The following is a 12,649-nucleotide window of genomic DNA, read 5'->3' as shown; positions in this document are numbered from 1 at the left end:
GCCAGTCCATTTTAGCACCTGTCACTCTCTGCCTTATCCACTTCTGACTGTTGAGTCAAAAGGAAAAATCACAGCGTGCACCTCTGTGAGGCTGTGTGATCCTTCTCCAGGGTCAGCAGCATGGACTACATGATCCCATTTAAAGAAAAAAAAAATAATAAGCATACTAATGCACCTGCTTCAGTGTTTCACAAGGCAAGTCATGACAGTCATTTGGATTCTGATTGGGAAAAAAAACCCCAAGCAAACCTTAAACGTTTTCTGTGGTCTCTCATGGGAAATTCTAACTTTGTCTAGGCATGGATTCTTCACATTGAATTTGTTTCCTCTTTCACTGTGAAAGGGGAAATCTCCCTACACACTGAAGTGGGTGTGGTGATTGTCATACAGAGACAGCAAAACTGTGATCTCTCTGTCAGCATGGAAAAATCCCACCCTCCATCCTGCAGAGTGCCAGCTGAAGAAACCCATCTGTCCAGGGCTGAAAACCCAGGGTAGGGATGTGAGGCCAAATCTGTGAGTGGTTTGTAGGACATTCATAGGCAGTGAGCCTTTCAGGTCAGAAGTTAAACCTAACATTATTTTGGCTGAAGAATAAATGTTAAGGACAAACTTTCAGCTACACCTTCTCTCACTGGGCCACCTATTTGGAGGACATTAGTAATGACTCCCCTTCCTGAATCAGTGGTCCCAGTACACTTGGAACAGCTCTGTGGGAATTTACTGGTGGAAGCATTTCCAGCCCTCCTCAGCAGAGTCCCAGAGTAAATCCAGAGGGAGATCCTACCCTGGGGTCTGAGCCTCAAACATTATTCACAACAGAGAAACTTCAATAGCCTCGGATGATCTGTGCATTCCACTTAGGGTGTGTGGTTTCAATCACAGATATTGAATTGTTTAAAAATTGAAAAAGCAAGTAAGCCTCTACCAGTTTATATACTGGAATCAGCTTTCTCTTGAGCATGAATTTCCAATTAGAATGACACTGTTCTCCCAAGCTACAAGATTCATTGTTTAAATGATCATTTTGTTAATTCCTATGCTTCATTATCTGAAATTCTGTGTAGCTTCAACAATGAGTTCTAAAAATACTTAATGCCTTGGACATATGAAAAATTCAAGGTGATCCACTATCTAAGATAATGGAAAATCAAACTCTGACTTCAGTGTCAAGATCATTTTCTTATCAAGGTTCTCAGCTCACTCCTATTTTGTCAATGAGATGGTAAGAGATGCAAAACAAAAAGATCACCAGAGGTACTTCAGTTGTCAGCTTCTCCCAAGTACCTTTTAAATCTAATCTTTCCTAATAAAGCCCCATTTATCTGGGGCACTCAAAAGATGTTTTCTCATCACATTGCTAAGAATTTAAGAAAATACAGCTAAAGAAGCAGACAAACAGGCCCAGCTCAGGCAGGCAGTGATGAACTGGAAAGGGAGGAACCTGTCCAGGATGCTGTGAGACTGGAGCTTAGCTCTGCCACAAGCCCCAGGTGACCTCAGACACATTGCTTCAACTGGGAATTTGAATGAGCATGGGCAGCAGCCTCCATCCTTTCTGCTCCTGCTCAGCAACATCTCCTCTGAGATCAGGTCTCATTCCAAGGGCTCCATCCAATTTCATATCTCCCTGCATGACCTCTCAGCAGCCCCCAACAGTCTGAGATAAAAGCATTTAGGTAAAAACTTCAAAACCTGTTAGAAGCCTTCATTTCAGGCAGAAGCACCAGGTTTGGTTGTGCTGGCAGCCAGAGGAGGTTTCACATGGTTAGGGAACTGGACCAAGAGCAAGTGGATAAGTGTAACAACAGAGACACTGCCCCAGACTGGCAGGGAATCTGAATCCTTTATTCAAAGCAAGGAGCTGGTTTGATACAGCTCCTCAAGGCACAGTATTACCTTCCATGGCAATTCTTGCTCTGTCACCTATCCCACGTTGCCATGTGAGCCCCACATGTTCTAAATGTCCTTCCATGGGCAGATGATGGGCTGTGCACCTGCCTTGCAGCTCCTGGTGGCTCCTCTCTGCAGGGCTCTGCTGTGTGACACTCCTGTCCCAAAGGCCAGGCAGGGACAAGCTGGGACAAGCTGCCCTGTGCTCCCTTGTGCTGCTCTGTTCTGCCATGTATTGCCCTGTGCTGCCCTGTGCTTGTTCAGTTTTGTCCCACGGCCTGCAGCTCAACTCTATCCCCTCTCTTTCCACAATTCCTTCTTTTTTGTTTTATACAAACAAGAACCAGTGTCACAGACATCTTTTATGAAAAATCCTTTCCTTGGGATTTTTCCTCCTGAGAAGCTGAGAGGCCTCAGGAACAAAATTTAACCAATGGTTATCTGCTGCTGTGGAATGCAACAGGTGCATCTGGGATTGGGCTCATGTGGTTGTTTCTAATTAATGGCCAATCACAGCCCAGCTGGCTCAGACAGAGAGCCCGAGCCACAAACCTTTGTTATTCATTCCTTCTTTTTCTATTCTTAGCCAGCCTTCTGATGAAATCCTTTCTTCTATTCTTTTAGTATAATTTTAATGTAATATATATGATAAAATAATAAATCAGCCTTCTGAAACATGGAGTCAGATCCTTGTCTCTTCCCTCATCCTGGGACCCCTGTGAACACGGTCACAAACCATGAAACAGAGCACTTCCAGCATTAGAGCACGTCTGGCCCACCACCTGAACCAAACAAGCTCCATTCCTCTTGTTTCCTTGGCTTCCCCACAAGCTGCTGATGAAGCTGGGGTCTTGTATTTGCAGGGTGCCCCATGGCAGGCAGGAATGATGAGTCTGACTCCATGTTCTCAGAAGGCTGATTTATTATTTTATGATACTATATTATTAAAGAATACTATACTAAACTATACTAAAGAATACAGAAAGGATACTTACAGAAGGCTAAAAAGATAATAATGAAAACTCCTGACTCTCTCTTCAGAGCCCCAACACAGCCTGACCCTGATTAGTCATTAAGTCAAAACAACTCACATGAAACCAATGAAACAATCACCTGCGGATAAACAATCTCCAAACAAATTCCAAGGCAGCAAAACACAGGAGAAGCAATCAGATAATTATTGTTTTCCTTTTTCTCAGAGGCTTCTCAGCTTCCCAGGAGAAGAAATCCTGGGCAAGGGGATTTTTCCAGAAAATGTGACAGTGACAGCTGGAGCAACCGAGGCTGGTTGGATCCCTCTTGCAGGGACCCATCATGGGCTGGAATCTGCAGAAACACAAGCAGATCTTTGCCCCCAGGTTAAGTGAGCTTGTGATTTAAAAAAATGTCATTGGACAGCTGTAAGGTCATTCTGAAGGCGATTCTAAAAATTAAGAACATATAAGGCTTTTGTGGGGGCACATCCCATCCCTGCACTCCCTCTTTTTTGTTTTAGCAACTGTAACATGAATATACTTCAACCTATTAAACTCAGGACAGTGTTTATTGTAACATGCACTTCTCTTACTATGAATGGTAGAACAATGCATCCAATAAAACAACAAGCACTGCTGAGCAAAAATCAGCAAGGTAATATCTTCAGCTGCCTGAATACTTCACCATCACCCAGAGTCTGCCATCACTGGGGAGCCCCATTTCACAGTGTGTGGGGGTATTATTTGTTGGTTTTTCTGGGTCTGGATTGAAGGCACTTGAGACAGTAATTCATGTTCAGACTCAGGTGTTTATTATTTCTTATCAGTGAAACAGTCTCACTACTGTGAGTTCAGCAGCTTTTCATTAGAAGGCACAAAATGGCCAACAATCTCTTGTTCCAAGGGCTTTTAAAGCTAAACTATCCAATTAAGAACTGACACCTGGATTATTTTCCCTTTTAACCTAATAACTGATCCCAAAGAGCTGCAATGGGGACTTTTCTGCCCAATTACAAAATGCCACCCAAACCCATGGAGAAGAAGGAAGAAGAAGCATGAAGAAGAAACCCAGGATGACACCCTGTGCCCTCCATCTTGCTTCCATCCACAGCATCCTAAAAATCCCAAAACCTCAATTTCCCACCCAGTGATACACGCACACACTACTCTCTATAATCTATTTCACACTTTGGTGGATTCCAGTCTGTCCTGAAGTCTGGGAAACTTTCTCCATGGATGAGGGTCAGAGTCAGTGCTGGCCCGGGGGTCAGGGCACCCCAGAGCAGACACAGAAATATTCCCTGTGGTGCCCTGGGTTTGCACAACAGTGAGGACTTGGAAAGCCTTTTCTGGACAAGGTTTCCAAGTTTACTTCAAAAGGGTCCAGCTTTTTTAAGACCAAACCAGCAAGTCAGAATGACCTGATTACACTTTCAGTGCAGAAACACCTGGGTCTGATGGCATATTTCCTGAACCAAGCCTTAACTGGGAGGGTTTCCCTAAAATACCTACAAGCAAACATTTATTAATATAACCAAAGGAATGCATATAAGTAACAATAAAAAATTATCTTACAACTAAATCCCTTTATAAAAACTTTATGTATTAATACTATCTGGATCCAGAAATATACTACACAGCTAACCTTAAATTTCTCTAACAAACAGTCATTTAGTGAAAATACAAAGTTAGTTTTTAGCAAAGGCAAGAAATGACTAAACAATACCTAAATTTGCCAATTTTCCTTCACAGAAGGTATATAAATCCAGGTCTGGGACATTGCAATTATATTAACTCCCTAAGTGGTTTCAAAAGATAACAAGCCCTTTTAAAAAAAGGTGGAAACACTGACAGGAGAGACATCTGTGCAAAAACAAAGAGACATCCAGAAGGCAAGCTTTTTCCCTTCCAAACACCCCAAAACAGGGCCTCAAAGTTTAATGGATTTATATTCATTTTTATGGTTGGTTTTGTTTTTTTTTTTTCTTCTTTTTAAGTCATGTGTGAAGTTTCATGTTTCTTGCTCTTCCCTACACTAAAATAACAGCTTCAGCCTACTTCTTGCTTCCTTAGCATTCAGCTTTTCCAGGCCTCTGCTTATATTTGTTAATCCACACTCCCCATTCCATCTTTTCCTAAAAAAAAGCCCCAAGACACTTACACATCACTACCTACAAACACAAAATAAAATGCAACTTCTAAAACACTTAAAGATTTTTGAGTGGGGTTAGAATCAAACAGTGCTAAGTTAGATGCCTACGCTCCTTAGAAAATGTAAAAATCCATCTTTATTGCAAACAAAGCTTGACAATGGAAGTTGAAATAATATCAAAAAGTTGTCCCTCTAATTCATTATTTTCGATATCTGTCTTTTAAAAATACATGTAACAACACAAGCCAGAAAATTCACTGTATATTTTTAGTTTGAACTTAGCAGATTTATAAGCAATTCAGTTTACTGGTGCTTGGGGAGATGGTAGTGCTATCCATTGCAACTACCAGTTTGCATATTATTTAAACATACTAAAATATTAGTCAAAGCTCACATATTTGAAGCATAATTCTCATTTTTCATCAATATGATTGCTGCTGTTATTGCACTCTCCATGTTACTATAGCTATGCCTTATGAGGTTTCCTTTTTCTGCATGATTTTATTCTAAAGTTAGAAGAATCTTGCTTGGTGATGTGTGTTTGACAGGCATCATTGGCTTGGTGTGCAATACAGTGACTGATTTCCTCCTTCATGTACCTCTGCACATGTGTTCTCCATTACAGATGCTGTAAAATCAAAGGAATCTTAGAATTTTTGAAAGACAATCCAAAATAGAAATTGTTCCACAGAATACTTCTTGAAGTAGTTGTGATACTTTAACCCAAACTTCCAGTCATTTCCATCGGAGATACTCCAAACATCTTAGTAAATGTTTCAACTAAAAAGAATAATTTAATACACAAGTCTCTTGACAAGGAATGATCCAGAGCTTGTGATTACTTCTAGTTCACCTCAACTTCACAGTTTCTAAGGAAATAAGATATTGCATCAAATTCTTCTTTGTTGGAGCCTTTAGGCATTTAGGACTTTTGTCGCAGACATCTTTTATGGAAAATCCTTTCCTTAGGATTTTTCTTCCTGAGAAGCTGAGAGGCCTCAGGAACAAAATGTAACCAATGGTTATCTGCTGCTGTGGAATGCAACAGGTGCATCTGGGATTGGTCCCATGTTGGATGTTTGTAATTAATGGCCAATCACAGCCCAGCTGGCTCAGACAGAGAGCCCAGACACAAGCTTTTGTTATCATCCCTTCCTATTCTATTCTTAGCTAGCCTTCTGATGAAACCTTTTCTTCTATTCTTTTAGTATAGTTTTAATGTAATATATATGATAAAATAATAAATCAGCCTTCTGAAACATGGAGTCAGATCCTTGTCTCTTCCCTCATCCTTGAACCCCTGTGAACACGGTCACAGACTTTGCTGAAACTTGGCACCTGAGCATCTCCAGGTGCCCTTGTTGCAGCACTGCAACTTTTTGGATTACAGCTACCAGTATGGTACTTCATTGAGGGACACTATGAAGAATTCTATTAGGCATTTTTATTTCCCTTCTCCTTTTCTTACTCTCTCTATGTTTAAAGTGTGTGACCGTGTTCACAGGGGTCCCAGGATGAGGGAAGAGATGAGGATCTGACTCCATGTTTCAGAAGGCTGATTTATTATTTTATCATATATATTACATTAAAACTCTACTAAAAGAATAGAAGAAAGGATTTCATCAGAAGGCCAGCTAAGAATAGAAAAAGAAGGAATGAATAACAAAGGCTCTGTCTTGGACTCTCTGTCTGAGCCAGCTGGGCTGTGATTGGCCATTAATTACAAACAACCACATGAGCCAATCCCAGATGCACCTGTTGCATTCCACAGCAGCAGATAACCATTGGGTACATTTTGTTCCTGAGGCCTCTCAGCTTCTCAGGAAGAAAAATCCTAAGGAAAGGATTTTCCATAAAAGATGTCTGTGACAAAAGTGTTTTGAGACTAACCCCTCAGTTCTCTTCAAGCTGATACAAAAACCTGAGAGAAGCCTTTTGTTCTCTTGTGCTACCTGCATTTTGACAATAACATCTCTCCAACAATCATAAACACATCCCTCCTTAATTGCAATGGGGCAGATGGATGGAAAGACATTTAGTGAGATGATGTCCTTTGAAGAGACTTTCTGCCAGTGGAAATACCTGGATTTCCATACTGCCCCCTCATCATGGGTGCAGGGCCCAGTCAGGTGAGATGAGGGGGGCTGAGCTGCCTTCTCCCCACTCTGGTTCCCAAGAAGGGAATGGCCATGAGGGTCAAACCCCAGACAAGTTGTGCCTGCCCAGATAACTGCAATATAACCACCTGGACCAACCAATTACTTCAATGTCAGCACACTCACCTCCCCTGTGTCAGAGGAGATTTTTCACTGCTTTGCAGGACTTGTTACAAAGCTGACAACACAGAGATATCTTAGATCTAGAAGATGAGTCCTGCCTCTTTCTATCCAATTTGTTCATCTTCAAGCAACACATCATCATTCAACTTTGAGCAATAACATTTAGACAGACAAATTAAATTGGTTTTGATGTCTGGAGACTTTAGCCTGGAGAATTTCACAGAACTTGGCCACATGTTCCTTTCTCCAACTTTCTGCTGGGATTGACAATTATTAGTGGTTGTTCTTCAGGCACGGGGGAAGCAAGCCAGCTTGGTCAGCAGCAGGCAGAGGAGCAAATTCCAGGTACCACCCAGCACTGATCCCTGGAAAAAGCAAAGAACCCCCCAAAAAGTGAAGGAGCATACAAACACCCACTTCATCTTTGAGACAACCACAATTTGGGAGCAGGTGTGAAATACAGGGAAAGAAACAAAAACAACAAAAAAACCCCCAGAATCAGACTGGAAATGGATATATTCTCCAAGGACATGAGGTAATAATCTGCAAACCAGAACTGTTTCCTCTGCAGAGATGATCTGAAAGCTACCAGCAGCTCCTGGTATCAGCTGACAGAGTCGGCAGTGCTCAAACAGGGCTGATCCAGAATCTCTAATTATTTTTTTTTCAGGCTATCAAGGCCACCACAACCTGCTTCAAAACTCAGATCTAGATACAACAGGCAGGAGGACTTGAGCATATGGCTTCCCCTTGGACGGTGTCAGGCAGCAAGGAGGGGCATGTGCATGCTCAGTATTTACCTTTGCTGTGATTATCACTGGACATACAAGTATGGAAAGCTCATATGTGAAGCCAGAATGGGATTAAAACCCATGGCAATATGGTATTATAATTATAAAAATATAAAAAAATATATGAAATATATTTTATATCAATAATATAAATAAATAGATAAATAATATATATATATATAAGTAATAAATAAAAATATAAAAATTATAAAAATATATAAAAAATAAACCCTGTGGTTTATTTATCCCTCTCAGATCCCACACAATGAGAGCAAAGCTCAGTCCCTGGAATGCACTGCAGGAAGATGAACATCACCTGCACCATCTCCCCCCTGGCCCTTCGTCAGATCCGCTGCAAAACCCTCCTGGTGCCAGCTCATCTCTCTCCCTTCCATTCCCCTGCTACTGGGCATGAGAAATGGCTTCACATTATGAGCTGCAACAGGCTGCAGGGAGTGAGGAGGAAAGAGAAATATGACCTGCAGAGGTGTCTGTGAAGCACAGGAAAATGTAATAGGATCTGGAGATGTTGTCTTAAACCAGCCGCTGCTCTAGGTCGAGGTAATTACTTTGCCAAGGTGCAGGTAGGTGTTTTACTGGCTTTTATTAACTTTTCCTGTCACCTACACTCTTGTTATCAGCTAGGATTATGCATTTCCCTCCTTAATTCAGCTTCATCTCTAGGGAAATCGTAAATTACACTTGGCCAACCCCATCTAAGGTTTTATTCCTTATGGAAGACGAGCAGAGGTGAGGCACTCTGGAAAGAGACTCTGTATTTAAAATATTTTATGCAAAATAAAATCTTTTAGCCAGCCTCTCTGGTTCTCCACCACAGCACCTTTCCTAAGAGCCTGGTGAGGCGTTGCTTAGTGCACAGCACACGTCAAACAAATCAAAGTTTGATGCTTGATCACTTCCCCTCCTCCCCAGATAACAACAGCTGCACATATCAAACAGTGAATGGAGAAGGAGATTTGAAAAGAAGTATTTGTCCTCTTCCAAAGGATCAGTACACTTCAGCATTTTAAAAATAGAGCCAGCAACATCAGAATATGCTGAAGAGCAAATTGATTGGCAATGACCTGAAGGTTTATTTGTAATATGTTAGCTGGGCATTCTGACTGATGGGAATGGCTTCATTTTGCTCTCAGTGCTCTAACATGAGGTACAAACACAGGAATTTATTAAAAACATTCAAGCACAGAGTGGTCCCAGAGGAGCAAGGACAGAACTCGGGCAAAGCAACCGTGTCCTGGCAGGCATATCAAAGACTAGCATTTTATCAAAAACCTAATAAACTCCCCTCTGAATTCTTTGAAAGTCTTTTCTCAGCTCTGTAGACTGTCTTGAAAATGTCTTGCTGGGAATAAATCCATGTGAGCAGAGAAATGGTGGGACTGGGGTAACAGCTCAGCCATTTCTTGCTTACTCCACTGACTGAAGCAAAGTGTTCAGATGGCAACGACAAAAGCTACAGGAGCACAGAATCACAGGGTTCTCTGGTGTGGAAGGGACCCTAGAGCTGTCCCTCTGCCAGGGACACCTCCCACTATCCCAGGTGGCTCCAAGCCCCACCCAGCCTGGCCTTGGACACTTCCAGGGATGGGGCATCCTCAGCTTTTCTGGGCAGCCTGTGCCAAATGATGCTACAATATTGATTTTGTGGAGGTTTTCCTGCTGACAGCTCTCTTACCCACTTCCTTCAATAATGTCTCAATTACTGCAAAAGTAATTAAGTGTCACATGCATGAATAAATCAGGCATGAAACATCTGATTCAGAAAATAGTTCCGTGTGAAAACCACAAAATTCCATTAAGGGCTGGGCTCAGCCACAACCCCAACTCTATTCCTTAGCCAGAGGTTGCATTTAGGTATTCACTTCAGAATTGACCAAAACAATGGATTAAAAGGTGATCAGAAGGCCATGAAAGATGGAGTATTTACTCCTGCACTCATACTGCATCATCTGCTTGTGGGCCTTTTTTTAACATAGAAAGACAAGAAAAAACATGGCATCTTTTAATATTAAAACACAGATCAACCTGTTCTGAAGAAATGACATTCAGGATGTCTGCTTTAGAGGAAAAAATCCTATCTGGCATTTAAGGCACTACAAAGGAAGTTGCCTTCATGTTTTTTGAGGAGCTTGCATTCAGAAAGGCAAACTTTTGTAAAAATATAAATCTCAGTTTCATCAGAGCAATTAAAAAAACAAAAAAGAAAATTAAAATCCCTAGTCACTTCAGAATATATTGATCAGAGCTGAATTGATAATTAAAGAAGGAGGTTGTAATACCTCCATATACTCTATTTTTGACAACATTAAATGACCTTGGGTAACCAAACCTCCTCTCCTTCCATTTTCCTCAGCTGGCAGTGTGCTCCCTGCTGTGGTTTGCTGTCATTTACCAGGGATGTTGGTTTGTTCCAAGTGAGAAGTTAGGAAGATTGGGGATATGTGTCCCCATAGGCTGCTCAGCCAAGGTCACTGTCACCTGGCACCCTAAAGGAGATCACAGTCACTGCAAACCAATGGTAACAGCATTATTTCCCCTAAAGGAGATCACAGTCACTGCAAACCAATGGTAACAGCATTATTTCCCCTAAAGGAGGCCACAGTCACTGCAAACCAATGGTAACAGCATTATTTCCATCTAAAGGAGGTCACAGTCACTGCAAACCAATGGTAACAGCATTATTTCCCCTAAAGGAGGCCACAGTCACTGCAAACCAATGGTAACAGCATTATTTCCATCTAAAGGAGATCACAGTCACTGCAAACCAATGGTAACAGCATTATTTCCCCTAAAGGAGATCACAGTCACTGCAAACCAATGGTAACAGCATTATTTCCATCTAAAGGAGGTCACAGTCACTGCAAACCAATGGTAACAGCATTATTTCCCCTAAAGGAGATCACAGTCACTGCAAACCAATGGTAACAGCATTATTTCCCCTAAAGGAGATCACAGTCACTGCAAACCAATGGTAACAGCATTATTTCCATCTAAAGGAGGTCACAGTCACTGCAAACCAATGGTAACAGCATTATTTCCATCTAAAGGAGATCACAGTCACTGCAAACCAATGGTAACAGCATTATTTCCATCTAAAGGAGGTCACAGTCACTGCAAACCAATGGTAACAGCATTATTTCCCCTAAAGGAGATCACAGTCACTGCAAACCAATGGTAACAGCATTATTTCCATCTAAAGGAGGTCACAGTCACTGCAAACCAATGGTAACAGCATTATTTCCATCTAAAGGAGGTCACAGTCACTGCAAACCAATGGTAACAGCATTATTTCCACCTCTGGGGACTGTTTTTCTCTCAGCCAAGTCCATTTTTTGGGGTCTCCACAAATACAAGGGCTGGGACTGTTCTAAAGGCAAAATGCTGCCAAAATTAACATCAGTGCATGTATCATTTTGAGGAAAGAATCTTAACTGTGCACTGCTTTTCTCTTTTGTGTTAATTCCCAAGCAAGCAAGCAAGCAGTGCAGCATAGTTTAACATCTGAGCCACAGAGGCCTTCTCCTCCTCCTCCTCCTCATATCCAATTTTCCAGCTGAGTAGCCTTTGTTCCAAGAATGTCCAGTGCTGTGACAGGAGTCAATACTATTAAGAAATTCCCTCTTTTCAGTGCTCCTCTCTTTGCATAACCCATGAGAAGGTCAAATCAAAATTCAGTTCTACTTACTGAATCCTACTTGTATTTCAGGCTTAATTACCTAAAGCATCATTACCCAAAGTGGATCAACCCTCCTTCAAGGAGCTCCCTGTGCCTCCCAGGACCTTTGGTTTTCTGCTGTGTCTCCCACCAGGTCACTTTTCCTCCTGCCCCCCCTCTTTCATCCAGGCAGTCTGCAACACTCAGGGAAATAGAAGCAAAAGCTAAAATTCTTAGCAAGGTTGACTTCATAATGAAAAGTACTGCAAAGAGAGAGTGACGGTTCTAAAGGGTGAAGCCAATAGGTATTAATTTGTTTGGACAGTACTGGATGAATGATGTCAGTTTTAGAGAGTTTTGTTATTTTCTTAGTAGGTTTTTAATTCTAGTCTATGAATATCACCTGCTCTAGTGGTGCAGTGATCCCACCTGGCACAGGTTCTATTCCAGCAGGACTGGCATTATGTCCACCAGAAGGGTTTTCACCAGTGGTAATTCCCAGATGTGGGTATCCTCTCAGCACTTGATTATTTTAGCATCTGCCAGTTGAATCCAAGGAGAGTAATTTCATTTGGGTGGTAGTTTTAACTTGTGAAAGGCAAACTTCAGCCAGTTTGGGTATCCTCTAAGCACTTGGGTCACTCACACCTTGCTCCTCACTGCACATTCCTCTGGGCTGCAGATGTGATCTCCCTCAGTTAATGCCAGCCACTTTGGAAAAAATCCATTCCTTCTTTTGTACAGGAAGGGATCATGCATCAAGATGCCAGAAAGGTAAGAAAAAAACCCCTGAAAAAATGGCTATCCCATTTCACCTGTTTTTCCTTGGAAGAAAACAAAGTAATTTGAAAAGCCTCTCAAATCACCATGTGAAGGGGGATTAT

Source organism: Molothrus aeneus, chromosome 6 (genome assembly GCF_037042795.1).
Source record: "Molothrus aeneus isolate 106 chromosome 6, BPBGC_Maene_1.0, whole genome shotgun sequence".
NCBI classification, from domain to species: domain Eukaryota; kingdom Metazoa; phylum Chordata; class Aves; order Passeriformes; family Icteridae; genus Molothrus; species Molothrus aeneus.
This window is presented reverse-complemented; position numbering follows the sequence as displayed.